This window comes from Phaseolus vulgaris, chromosome 4 (assembly GCF_051622355.1).
Source record: "Phaseolus vulgaris cultivar YP4 chromosome 4, ASM5162235v1, whole genome shotgun sequence".
Lineage (NCBI taxonomy): Eukaryota > Viridiplantae > Streptophyta > Magnoliopsida > Fabales > Fabaceae > Phaseolus > Phaseolus vulgaris.
The window spans coordinates 15,059,906-15,073,970 of record NC_143501.1 but is presented as its reverse complement, the minus strand read 5'-3'; the positions used below and the strand labels follow the sequence as shown (position 1 = coordinate 15,073,970).

General features: G+C 30.9%; 1 long non-coding RNA gene across 1 annotated transcript; it reads left to right on the top strand.

Moving 5' to 3' along the window:
• The first annotated feature begins 5,730 nt into the window (after nt 1-5,730).
• Nucleotides 5,731-8,367, top strand: LOC137807807 (uncharacterized). Its single transcript, XR_011080602.2, has 4 exons — nt 5,731-6,126; nt 6,465-6,541; nt 7,868-7,913; nt 8,005-8,367. It is a non-coding gene; the product is annotated as an uncharacterized LOC137807807 (long non-coding RNA).
• The last annotated feature ends 5,698 nt before the right edge of the window (nt 8,368-14,065 follow it).

Sequence of the window (14,065 nt, the reverse complement as noted above, 5' to 3'; positions counted from 1 at the left end):
CACACAAGAAACACTTAAAATCATATTACAAAAATATAAAGAGATAAAAAAAAATCATATATAATTTTTTACACTTGTTCCCTCTTTCTCAAGAGGTACATCCAATTTTTCAGCCATACCAATTAAGAGAACATTATATCAAAGAATTTTTACGAACAAGACTCACAATACAATCACTCTTGAACCCTACAAGAATGATCTATATCACAAGCAAGACCCTATTCCTTTAAAGAAATAAAAAATCTTATCCAATTTCTATACAAGGACCTTAGAAACAAAAGAATCAAGAAACAACTACACCTGAATTATAGCAAAAACAACTAGGTCCTGGAAATTCAGGAAGAACTTCTTCAATCAAGATATGTAATTCAAGAATGCTCCAAGAATTAAAAGTATTTATTCAAAGTAAAAGTGCTCTAAAAAAATCACTTAACTCTCTCTTCAAAATTGTAAGAATTCTTCTCATAAAGATTTTCAAAATATATTTTTATAAACCTCAAAGTAGATTATCAATTGCTCTATCATTTTTAGTGGATTAAAAAATTGATTCAACTAATTGATTTCACTTAAGTGAAAATAGTATATTAATTCAAGTCTTTGATATTTTAAACACATAACAAGTAACAACGTCTTAAAAACGAAAATATTTTAAACACATAACAAGTAATAGGTTTTAATAAATTAAACATCTCTTCAAAACTTTTGAAGGTTTTAAGTAATTTTAACATATTAAAATAGAATTTCAAGGAAATTTCCTTAACACTAATAGTAGGTTCTGGAAAGTTAAAAAACAATTTAAAATCTTTGTTCTTGGATCCTAATGAATTATTTAAGAAACATACAAATTACATCAAAATTAAATCAATACACATGTTAAGACAACCACAATCTTCATCCTCCATGATTTAATATAACTCAATGCAATCTTGAATATCAACATGAAGCACATAATGTTTGAGATTTTTAGTGTGCTTTATATTACATTCTCAAACAAGAAAACTTTCAAAAAATTATTTAACCATTAATCTTATTTGAAAAATGTGTTTTATATGAGTTAAGAATGTCAAATAAGATTGAAAAACATATATATAAGAAGTGTTATAAAATATTCTAAGAATGTAAAAGTCAAGTATGGACTCCCCTTGATATAGTAGACCGCCTGATGTGCAGAAGAGGAGATGATCGTCTGTCATGTGCAAACTTTAGTGATCGTCTGTCATGTGCAAACTTTAGTGATTGTCTTATGAGCTTTCACATGCTTTTGGTTTGTCTAAGTTGTTGTTCATTTTGGGTTTTTATTTCTCAAGTTGAAGAAGTTTTCCCACGTTATAATTTTTTGTGTCATTATTCTATTTTTTTCTCTATTTTTCTATTATTTGCTTATTGCTTCCGCAAGTGCACATTTTGTATCTACACCAAAGAGGGAGAATTAATTCTAATTTTCCCAACAGTGGTATCATAGCTTGGCTCTAATACAAGATGGAAGGAACCATTTATGATGGAGACATGTTCAAGTTGACAACGAAGACCTATTCCTATTGGAAGCCCATGATGGAGGATCACTTATACTGTAAGGATATGCATGAGTCAATTTCTTACATAGACAAGCCAGAAGGTAAGAGTGATAAAAATTGGGAACTTTTGAATCGAAAAATTGTTACAATGATTCGAAAGTATATTGATAGAAGTTTGTTTGAGCATATGTCCACATACACAAATGTGTATGAGTTATGGTCCAAACTTGAATCTATGATTCAAAAGAAAACTCTAAGAAATAAAGCATATCTTGTTAGAAGACTGGTAAAACTTGACTACACGGATGGTCAAAGTATGATGGAGCACTTAAATTCCTTCAAGGGACTTGTCAATCAATTGACAAAGATGGATATGAAGATTGATGATGAGTTTCAGGCACTTTTTCTACTCATTTCGTTGCGCGAGAGTTGGGAGACACCATTAGTCACGCTCAACAACTCAATCCCTGATGGGAAGATCTCAATGGACACTGTTTCAGACAATCTATTGAATAAAGAATCTAGAAGGAAAGAAAGAGGTACAAATTTTCAATATGAAGCAAATGTTATTAAGAATCGAGGAAGAGGTGAAACCCGTGGGAAAAATGAATCCCGTGGAAGAAACAAAAGCAAAGCTAAAGGTCGTTCTCAATCTCGCACAAGAACAATATGTTATTATTGTAGCGAAGAAGGTCATAAGAGATTTGAATGTTGATTTTTGAAGAAAGATCAGAAAGTCGGAAGTGTCCATCCGAACTTAGTTGATCCAAAGAAGAAGGATTGTACTCCAACCACATTCGTCGTTGTTGACGATAATGTTTTTCTTATTGGAGAAGACAATTACCTAAATGTTTCATATGGTGATTGCTCTTGGATTGTTGATTCTAGTGCCTCTTTCCATGTAAGTCTACATGAAGATTTCTTTTCAAATTACAAGAAAGGTGACTATGGTACTGTGAAAATGGGAAACCATGTTACAAGCAAGATTATAGGCATTGGTGATATCGTGTTACTAACAGACACATGAAACAAGCTTGAATGAAGGAAGTGAGGCATGTTCCAGAAATGCGTTTTAACCTTGTCTCAACGGGTAAGTTGGATGATGCTAGTTTTATAAGCCACTTTAGTACTGAAAAGTGGAAACTAGAAAAAGGGAACCTTGTCATTGCCAGAGGTTTAAAGGAAGGATCCCTTTACATTATGCAAGGAAGAATTTGTTTTAGAGAAGCAAATGTTGCTACACACTCCAAAGATGTTTGGCACAGACGATTGGGGCATATGAGGGAGAAAGCACTCCACATGCTCACCAAAAACCACTTGTCAAATATAAAGGGTCAAATCTTGGAATCCTGTACTGATTGCATTTATGGTAAATAGCGCAGAGTCGATTTTCAGAGATCAGGTGATCCCTCAAGGAGACAAGAGGTAATTGAACTTGTACATGCAGATGTTTGTGCACCATCTTAAAAATCTCTTGATGGAGCCTACCACTTTGTCACATTTATTGATGATCACTCAAGAAGAGTATGGGTTTACTTGTTGAAAACCAAAGATCGGGTATTATCAACATTTAAAGAATTTCATGCTCTTGTAGAGCGTGAAACTAGGAAAAAGCTTCAGTGTCTGAAAGACGACAATGGTGGAGAGTATCGTGGTCCTTTTGAAGCCTATTGCAAGATGTATGGCATTAAAATGATAAAGACACCACCAAAGACTCCTCAACTAAATGGAGTAGCCGAAAAAAGGCATCGTACTATTGAAGAGAAAGTCATATGCATGTTACAATGTGTTAACCACCCCCAAGTCTTTCTGGGGTGAAGCAATAAAGACTACATTGATCTCATAAACCTGACACCTTCAAAACCTCTAGATGGAAAGATTCCAGAGGAAATGTGGTACGAGAAGAAGGCATTCTTCTGGGAGTATTTGGATGCGGAGCCTTTGTTCATATTCCAAAGGATGAAATAAAAAAGCAAGATGTTAAGGCTAATGAGTGCATATACCCTTGGGTCCTCAAAGGATGAATTTGGGTACAGATTGTGGGATCCTATAAAGAAGAAAATTGTTAGAAGCAGAGATGTTGTGTTCTTTGAGGATCAAACAATCAAAGATAGTTAAGGGAAAAATTAATGCAAGTCCAGAGATCGCATTGATTCAGGGGGAGAGACTCCTCAACAGATAGATCCTGATCAAATAGACCAACAAACAAATCCTGCTCACCCAGTTCCTGACCAGACTGATGAACAACCACATCATGATCAAATAATGTTAAACCCTCAAATACAACAAGAACCTTAGCCTTTGAGCAACAAATGCAAGTTGAATTGAGATGCTCTGAAAGAAGAAGAAAGTCATCATCAAAGTATCCTGAAGAAGATTATATTACTTTGAAAAATAATGGTGAACCTTAAAACTTCTCAAAGGCTATGGAGTCAATTGAGAAAGGGGAGTGGATCAAAGTCATGGAATAAGAGATTAACTCTTTACATGAGAACCATACTTATGATCTGGTGGAGCTACCTAAAGGAAGAAAAGCCTTGAAAAACAAATGGGTGTATAAGCTTAAAATTGAAGGAAGCTCAAGACCAAGGTATAAAGCTCGAATTGTTGTGAAAGGGTGCAATCAAAAGAAAGGAGTTGATTTTGATGAGATATTCTCACCAGTGGTGAAGTATTCCTCCATAAGAGTAGCATTAGGTATAACAGCTAGCCTAGACCTTGAAGTTGAACAACTTGATGTCAAAACAACTTTCCTACATGGAGACATCAAAGAAGAAATCTATATGGAGCAGCCCGAAGGCTATGAAGAACCAGAAAAGGAACACTTAATGTGTCATCTGAAGAAGAGTTTTTTATGGTCTGAAACAAGCACCCAGACAATGGTATAAGAAGTTTGAATCCTTCATGACCAAACACAGTTTCAAGAAGACAAATCTTGATCATTGTGTGTTCATCAAGAGGTATGAAGATGGAAAATTTATTATCCTACTATTATATGTCAATGATATGTTGATCATTAGACAAAGTAAAACCAAGATTGTTGGTTTGAAGAATGCTTTAAGCAAGTCTTTTTCCATGAAAGACTTAGGTCCTGCAAAGAAAATCTTTGGGATGAAGGTGATCAGAGATTGCTCCTAGAAGTTGATATGGCTATCACAAGAGAAGTACATTGAGAAAGTTCTCAAGAGATTCAACATGAATAAGGCATAATCTATCAGTGTTCCACTTGCCAAACATTTCAAGTTAAGCACAATGCAATGTCCGACTAGTGAAGAAAAAAAGAAAGAGATGAGCAAAGTGCCCTATTCTTTTGTGATAGGAAGCCTAATGTATGCCATGATTTGCACAAGACCAGATATTGCCCATGCAGTTGGTGTTGTGAGTCGATTCTTGTCCAATCTTGAAAAATGTTTATGTTTTGGTAATGAAGATCCTATGTTGGTAGGATCCTATGTTGGTAGGATACACAGATGCAGACATGGCTGAAGATGTAGATTCCATAAAATCCACATCAGGATATTTAACTAGTTTTGCAAGGGGAGTTGTATCTTGGCAATCCAATTTACAAAGATGTGTTGCTTTATCAACAACTGAAGCAGAGTACATTGTCGTATCTAAAGCTGGCAAAGAGGTAAAATATATGAAAAATCTCTTACATGAATTGGGTCATGTTCAAGAAAGATATGTTCTCCATTGTGACAACCAAAGTGCAATCCACCTAGCTAAGAATCCTACATTTCATTCTCGGACAAAGCACATTGATTATTGTTATCATTGGATACGAAATGCTTTGGAGGATGAAGAGTTGCAACTAGAGAAGGCTCATACACAGGACAACTAGTTTGAAAATGTAATGAGCATTAATTTCCACTATCTATTTGTGAAGAAGTCTTCCTCTCATTCTTTATATAAAAGGAACTTCTGAGGAAGAGAAATGCAAGCAAGTGAGAATAGCAACATAGAAAGTAAAAGAGAGAGTTGATATCCACCATACACTACAAAAAAACGTGTATATAATGGCGATTTTAATATGGCGGTTACTAAACACTGCCACAATTTTCTGTATAATACGACAGTTTAATAACTGCCAGAATTCTCCGTCAAACTGTGTCATTTAGAACCACCACAATTTTCCTTCGAAATATTCACTCTCCCGCATTTTCTTCCCTCCATACCATTCCTTTTTTTTTCAATTTTTTTTTTCTTTTGACCCTTTGAAAACCTCACTTTTACCTCTTTGGAAACCTGACCTATTCACACCTCACAAAGAACAGTCTTTCGAACCCTCTCACTAAACCCTAAATCTTCTCACTCTCATTACCGCAAACCCTCCCACCCCTCCTCACATAGAGCATTCTTTCCAACTCTTTCTCCACACTCCTCCCCTAAAGTCACTCGGTGACTATCATTTCCCAAACCCTTCCATTTGTGAATCGAAAGAGAAATAAGGAAAGGGGGAAATGATTTCGATTTCAGAAGAGGAATATTAATACTAAGGAGCTTGTGAAAGAGAGGGTTCACTCTTCCACAATGAAGACGACGAAGGGTGGTAAGGTCATGAACCCCACCAATGCTTATCGAAAGGAACTTTGCGAGAAAATAATTGAAGAGGGTATTCTTCACTTCCTCAACCCACACTCCATTTTCTCTTAGCTTTTGATGTCTTTTTGTCGTTCCTCTTTTTTCTCTTATCCCTACCCTAATTCGTGTTTTACCCTTTTATATACTCTGTTTTTAATTGATTGAAAGTGCAAGTAGTTTCTCTTCAAATTTGATAATGCGAAAAAGGTGTAAATAGGGTTTTAAAATAAATAAGTTGTTTTAGTTTCAATCAAATGAACTTATAACTTAATTTGTTGTGATTTTTGTTCCTTAAACTATGTGTTCTTGTTATGTATTGCTTGTGTTTTTGATAAATTCAACTCATGGTCGGATTTGTTGTTTTTACAGCTTACGGTGTTATGGCTTATGCAACTCAAGTGCGTCCTGGTGATTTTATTGCTATTGGAACTGGGTGTTGGTTCTAGGTAAATAATTAATTTTTAAAATATTTTTATTTTGTTAAATATTCACCTTGATGTGCCTACTGTCCTTTGTATTTGTCTTCAAATTTTCTAGGTCAAGAAAAAGTGGATAATTCTTGTTTGTGGTATTGTATATTTTACCACTGCTAAATATTGTCAAGCCTAAGTGCTTGGAACTTGTAATAACCATTTTATTCACATTTGATTAGGACTATATTGCCTAAGTTACTTTAAATTGTTGGAAACTAGTTCTGAACAATATATGTCTAATATTATTCAAAAAATTAAATGTGCCACCCACTAGGCCATTGAGAACCTAAGAAATATTTCTCCCAACTGGTATTAGTGAAAAAGGAAGAAAAAAATGGCAGTATGTGGAGTTCCAAACCAACTGGTATTACTGCAACATTTTTGTTTTGTTTTGGGTTTCGCTGGTTTTTTTGGTGAAAGGGTGTGGGTATAGTAAGTTATCTCTTTTCATTTGGTTGTTGCATTTTCCATTTAGCTAGTTTGGTTGTAGTGTTGTAGTGTTTTTGGATTAGTATAGTTTCTATTTTGCTTTAGAAGTTGTTGGTGCAGTTAGTTCTTTGAAGCTACCGCAAGTGCTACTGCATCATTTTTAGGGTGTAGTTTTTTGTTTTGATTGTTAGCTACATAGGGATGTTAGGTTTACTACCTTGTGCCTAGTTATTTTGGTGTAAAGTAATAATGCATTTTGGGTACAATTTCTTCATCATGAAAAGTACTGCATTCTACATGGATGATATTAGCTTACATGGAAAGTACTGCATTCTGTATAACCTTTCTATATTTGTATCAAACAGGTTCTACTCTTTTATTTTCTTTCTCCATTTTCCTCATTGGTTATATTATATATTTTAGTTACGTATCCCCATTCTCCACAATTTATATTTTCTATGTTTTGTAGTTTCTTTTGTTTTCAGTAAGGTCTTCATATATGTTTATTGCCAATTTCAAAGCCTGGTGTATCTCAATTCTGTTCAAAGTTTTTTTTGGCCAATGTTTAGGTATCTCTGTATTTTTATTTTGCAAGTGATATCTTTCTCAACATCTTTTCCCTCTGCAGGTTTTCTTTCATTAGCTAGAATTTTTTTTTTCTGTTGGTTTTATTTTTGGTTTTTAGTTTCAATCCCTTGGATTATAAATTATTGATGTTTATATAGCTAGGTAAAGCATGAAATAAACAACCCTTCAACTCTCATAATTGCTTAGTTGCTCCTTTTCTCTTTACTTTTCTTTACATTGTTGATCTTATAAACTGCTCCATTCCCTGTGCAATGTTCCTTTTGCAACTAACTGGTGAAACAGTGGGAGAAGTAGAGGCTATAGCTGATGTTGCCCAGTAATTGCCTAGGTACGCTATCTTTCAAGTCTTAAGGTTTTTTTTCTGTAAATTATATATAACATGACAATAATAAATATGTGTTTGGTCCATTTATATATAGGTTGTGGTGAATAAAGAAGTGGAGATATTGATGGAAAGCAAGGTTTTGTGTAATGTGGTGGTGAAACCTGGATGGATCAAACCTTTGTTTTTGGAGTCATCGCAGTTCTTGAGTGCATTTATGGAGAATCGACCTACTGCAAAGTTTTAAATTGTTCTAAGTACATGATGTTTGAAGAATTATAATTGTATAAAACTAATAATGGTTTTATTTTCTTACCATAAATATGCATATATATGAAACTAGAAAACTCCTTATCGAAAGGAAATTGGATTATTGTTTTAAGCTAGTGCTTATAACTTGTTTCCTTAATTCGCCTTCTTGTTTGACAATGATGGATATGAAAATTAATTATTTAATTATTATTTCTTGAGCTTATTGTTTATTGTGAAATTGGATTGGTGATGGATGAATTGGAAAAGTTTGAAACTAAATTAATTGAATAAATTAGACATGAAATTGGGTAATTTGGCTATAGAAAAATCTCAAGAAAATAACTCTGAATTAATGTATATGTATTATATTCACGAAATGAATTTAATTATGATATCAAATTAAATAATATTATGAAATTAAATTAAAGTTTAATTATGATATGAAATTAAATAATATTATGAAATTAAATTATATAATAGAATTAAATAAATTATTATAAATATTAAAAATAAATAAAATTAAATATTTAATATTCGAATTATGACAGTTATAAAGGGTATTATAAATGCCATACTATACTGTATTAAGTGGCGGTTAGAACTGCCACTATTTACTCTAGAATTAGTTTAACCAATTTTAACATTATGACATTTATAACTGACGTAAATTACACGCTTAAAACCGTCACTTTATACAATGCATAATATGGCGTCCGCTACAACGGTTCTCAATTGACCGCCATATTAAACTTTGTGGCGGCAAGAATTCTGGCAGTACGCGGTACCGCCACTGATGTATAATGTGACGGTTAAAAATGCCAGTATTTACGAAAATAACCGCCACCACATACACGTTTTTTTGTAGTGATAGTGTGATATTAGAAATCTTAGTTAAAGGCTAGAGAGACATTGTATTCCATCCTTGTTGGGTGAGATGTATTATTCTCACAGAGTGAGAGAAACAAATATTGTAATCCTACTTTCATAGTAGAAACATTTTTTTGGAATACGTATTGTGGGTTTTTATTTCTCAAGTTGAGAAAGTTTTCCCACATTAAAAAATTTCGATGTCATTATTCTATTTTTCTATTATTTACTTGTTGTTTTCACAAATGTCCATTTGTATAAAAAGATATAATTATTTATAATTTTCCCAACGTTATATTATATACTGTACTCTTTAAAACATAAATTCTATTATATATCACATATAGTGGTATACTATTATCTCCTAACTTTTACTGACTTATTTCTTGTACCTAATAAAGAAAATTCGTTGCTCGTGTGCAGATCGAAGAATAAAGTTATAGTTCAATAGTTTGAGGTTAGGCACAATGCATTATTCATTACAGCGATAGCATATTCTCAAAGAATTATCTAAGCTCTTGTTTTACAACCAATTAACATTTTTCAAAATTTTAAATCCAGCTAAATAGATGCTACGTAATTGTTACTTAATTTTCCTTATGTAAGAGTTACGTCAGACAATTTAAATTTTTTTATTACACAGTTTTATTATTATTATTATTATTATTATTATTATTATCATTATTATTATAATATATGAAAATCCATAAGAATTTTTTTGAACACGGAATCATAATTTTTTTTATCTCAGCTTTTTAGTTAGATTTAATAATTTATTTTATCCTTAATAATTGAATACATATTAAGAAAATTACAAAAACCTCAACCTGCATGATTTTCTTGATATTTAGAGATTTGCCTTATAATAATGTAATTACATCCGAAATATTATAAAAAAAACATTAGCATTTGTTAACTTTATCATATTTTTTTCTTAAAACATAGGAAAGATTGAAAAAGAAAAAAAAAATATAAATATAAATTATTATTCCTTTTAACTCTAGGAGACTTTTAAATACTATAATTGTATGAGATTTTCTCAAATTAAACCAAGATTTTTTCAAATTCACAAGCCTTCCTTTTATTTTAAAATATTATATTGATACTCTTTCATATTACATATACACACTCATAAGTTTTAAAAATATTATATATGCATCTACCCTAAGATAAAAAAAAAAAATACCAGCTTAATGATGAAAAAGAATAAGTGTATTCTAATTTGATAAGCTTCTCATTTTACCCTTATAATATTATTATGTTATTAATACTAGGATTCTAATTATCCAAATTTATTTTTTTAGAATTAGTTTTCTTTAACTTTTAAAATAACCAATAGGTATCCCTCAAAAAATTCTAACAAAGGAGAAATTATTAAAAATCCAAGTACAAGTTGAAAGTTTTTCAAAATGTTTAGTCATTAGTAATTTTTTTAAAAAAAAAAATAAAGAATGTCATTACAATTTACTCCATAGTTCATTATTACAAAATCAAAATTAAAATTATGAACAGAAGAAATAAGACTTACATAAGTTTTTGAGGAATTAGAAATGAGAAAGTAAGAAGAAAGAAGAGTGGTATCTTTGAGAATGGATAAGTGCAATTGATTCTTTGTTTGAATTAGGTAAAGTGCACGTGGAAAACTACATTAGTGGCAAGGTAAGTGAAGATATTTGTATGGCAGATGAGACCAACCAAATTCTCTGAATTTCATTCATATTGGAATGGTGGTGGCCATCTCCTTCACCACTTTGGAGCACATAATTTTCAGTCAAACTTTCTAACAAACTCACTGTCATTACATCCAATGAATTCTCTTCAACTTGCCCTAAGTCCTGCACACATCCAAAACAAGGAACACAACTCAAGGAATCAGGTTTTTATTGAGTGTTGCCTTTAATCCATATCTCAAATTTTAATTAAGTCTCATTTTCCTTTTTATTATTTCAGTCCATTCATACATTGATAAGGATTCAGTCTAATACAGATATTAATTCATATTCACTTAATCACTCCCATTTATAAAGATCCCATTTATAAAGATGTACTTTTTTTTTAATTTATTCTCAAGACTAGATTTGATAAATTACAATGATTATGTTATTAAGAAGGTTGAAGATCCCACTTCGACTGGAAATTAAGGCATTTCATTATATATAAATAAGTGCAAATCTAATTCCAAAAGTTGATTTTATGGAATTGATTTAGGTTTAAAGTTCACTTTGTAATAAAAAATTTCAAAATATATTAAAATCAACCATTTCATTTATACTTTATAATTTGTATTTTTTTTTTGTTAAGTTATAATTTCGACCCTCTTTAATTTTTATCCGCAATTTTGATTCTCCTAACTTTTTCTGTCATTTTAGTATTTATATATTTTAAAAATCATAATTTGATCTAATTATCAATTTTTTTTCATGTTTTTTTTTTTATATTTAGACTATTGAATCTTAGACCTAATTATAAGTAATGAAATAATATAGTTAATCAAAATGAAATAAAGCATGTCTAAAGTTGAAGTTTGAACCAAAACTTCAGATTTCTTTTTAAAAATGTAATGACAAAAGGACAAAAGAAAAAAGACCACCAAAATATGAATCAAAATTAAAAAAAAATAAAAATATATTATAATTTAGTCGTCGAACCCTTTTATTATTGTTTTTATTTATTTTCCTAAGATTATCTCTAAAAAGTTGATTTTGCCAAATTCAACAGTGCAGTGCGATCTTATTATGTGAGGTATGAGCTTTATTGTTGTAGTTGTCTTTTAGAATATCCTTTATTTTTAATTTAAAAGCTCATAAAAATACTATTAATAAAAATTTTAAATACATGTTCTAAAAGTAACTCAAGCATGCTAAGTAAATACATGTTCTAAAAATAAATAGACAAAAAAAAGAGAAATAATAATTGATTCAGTCTTTCTGTGCATTCAATGAGTTGTCTTTTGTTCTCGTCCATTTATGAATTGGATTGCAACTTTAGAAGCCAACGTGGAGAGTCACGAAAGCGACTAACATCTCAGAAGCATTTCAAGCAAATCTCATTCGCATGTTATATTATTCTCCACAAACTTTTTACTTTACAATGGTCCTACATCCTCACATTTAATCACTCCTATCCACTCCAATTTTCATGTTATGCTTTAGTAATTCAACTTGAGTTGGAATATTTCATATTGAATAGAAAACTCTACAAATTAATATATAAAAAAATTCATAACTTCTTCTAGTAAGTTTTTAAGTTAACGAGGGTGATAATAGTCTAATAAGAAGTGGATTTAAAATCAGCATGTTTGTATGAATTTAAATACTGTTAAATGTATTTATTTTTAGTCAACATGTGACATGATAAATTTAACAAACTATCATTATAATAGACTCTAAATAAATTTAATATCATATTAAGAAGTGAATTTAAGTTTAACTCAATCTGACAAAATTGACTTATAAGGTGATGTTTATACTTATTCATATACTAGAAAATGTCTTCATGTGAGATCTCTAACATAGGATTTTATTTAAATTTACTTGGTTAGATGTAGTATAAATTTTAGAAAAATAAAAAACCTAATTATATGGTTGATTTATGAAATATAACATTGTTTTGCTTTTATTTTGAATTTGTTTCTACAATTTTTTTGTTATTATTTTTAGTCTTTAAGATATTTATTTCCTTGTAAACCGATTGATTTGAATCTCTATCTAATATTTTCTAAAATGATTAATTATTATGTGTATTAAAAACTTAAAGGGACTAAAAAGAAAATAATTAATACCCAAATAATTTGTTAACATGCATTCTAGCAAACACAGGCATGAAATTTTATTATAAAAAAAAAAATATACCAAAAAACGCATGAAGAACCTTGGGAACTTCAATGTAAAAGACCATACTCGAATTTTTCATCTTCAGTTAAATGGTAAACATACTGTGGATAATATTGTGGTCTTCCAACTTTTATACAAAATCCTAACATCTAATTACAGATACATCAATCTAATAAATTTGAACAGAAACAAACAAACCAGGATACCAGAATGTATTGGAATCCTAGACTTATCAAACTTGTATAGTTATTTAACATAAAGTTTTTAAAGTATCCATAGCATTAAAATTAGACAAAATTTTCTCACATCCCATCATAGAGTGTTAAATAAGTGTGGAGAAGAAAAATAGATAAAAAAAAAACATGTGATGAAAAAATAAATAAATAATGTAAATGTTTTATTACTTTTGTCTACGCTTGAATTCTTTGAAAAGTGGAAGATACCCTTAAATGAAGGTTAGAGTTTATGGCTTAATATGGTTTCAACAAATTTTGAAATGACTCAACATAATCATTTATCTTAGATTGTGTTTGATGACATTAAGTAGGTGTCACTTGGCACACATAGTGATACACATGAAATTTCATTTAGAACACCCTTACCACGGAAAAATAATTTGTCCCTTTTATGTGGTTGTCTAGGTCATCTTCCTTTATTTTGAGTGTGTTCTTCTTCTCTTCTACTTGATTGAGAGAATAGTTAGATACCAATCTTCAACCTTGAATCACAAAAAAAACAATTTTTATGGCAACAAACATTAAGGAAGTAACACAAATTGGTCCATACACTGCAACATATTACTACTTACCACACGAACAAAAAACAAAAAATAAAAGAACCTTAGGTTCTCCCATTCTACACAAGTAAAACACAACAAAGAAAACACAAAATAACCCCAGTTTCTCCCACTCCACACAAGTAAAACAAGAGAAACCCATCAAAATTCCATCCATAAAGGTACTACCTTTTCCACTAAAAAGGGGAAGGAACAAACCAAAACAACAAAATGGTAGCATTTCAACTAGTGTGGTGCTATACGTAGTAATGTCGCAACTCACATAATAATCTTACTATGAAGGGGTTTCTAGTAACAATACCCCAAAACATTGTGACTACATTCTTCACCAATTCAAAGAATATTGAAGTAAAACCCTCAACCCAACAAAAGAGAAGAAGAACACACTTAAAAGAAGAGAGTAACAACTA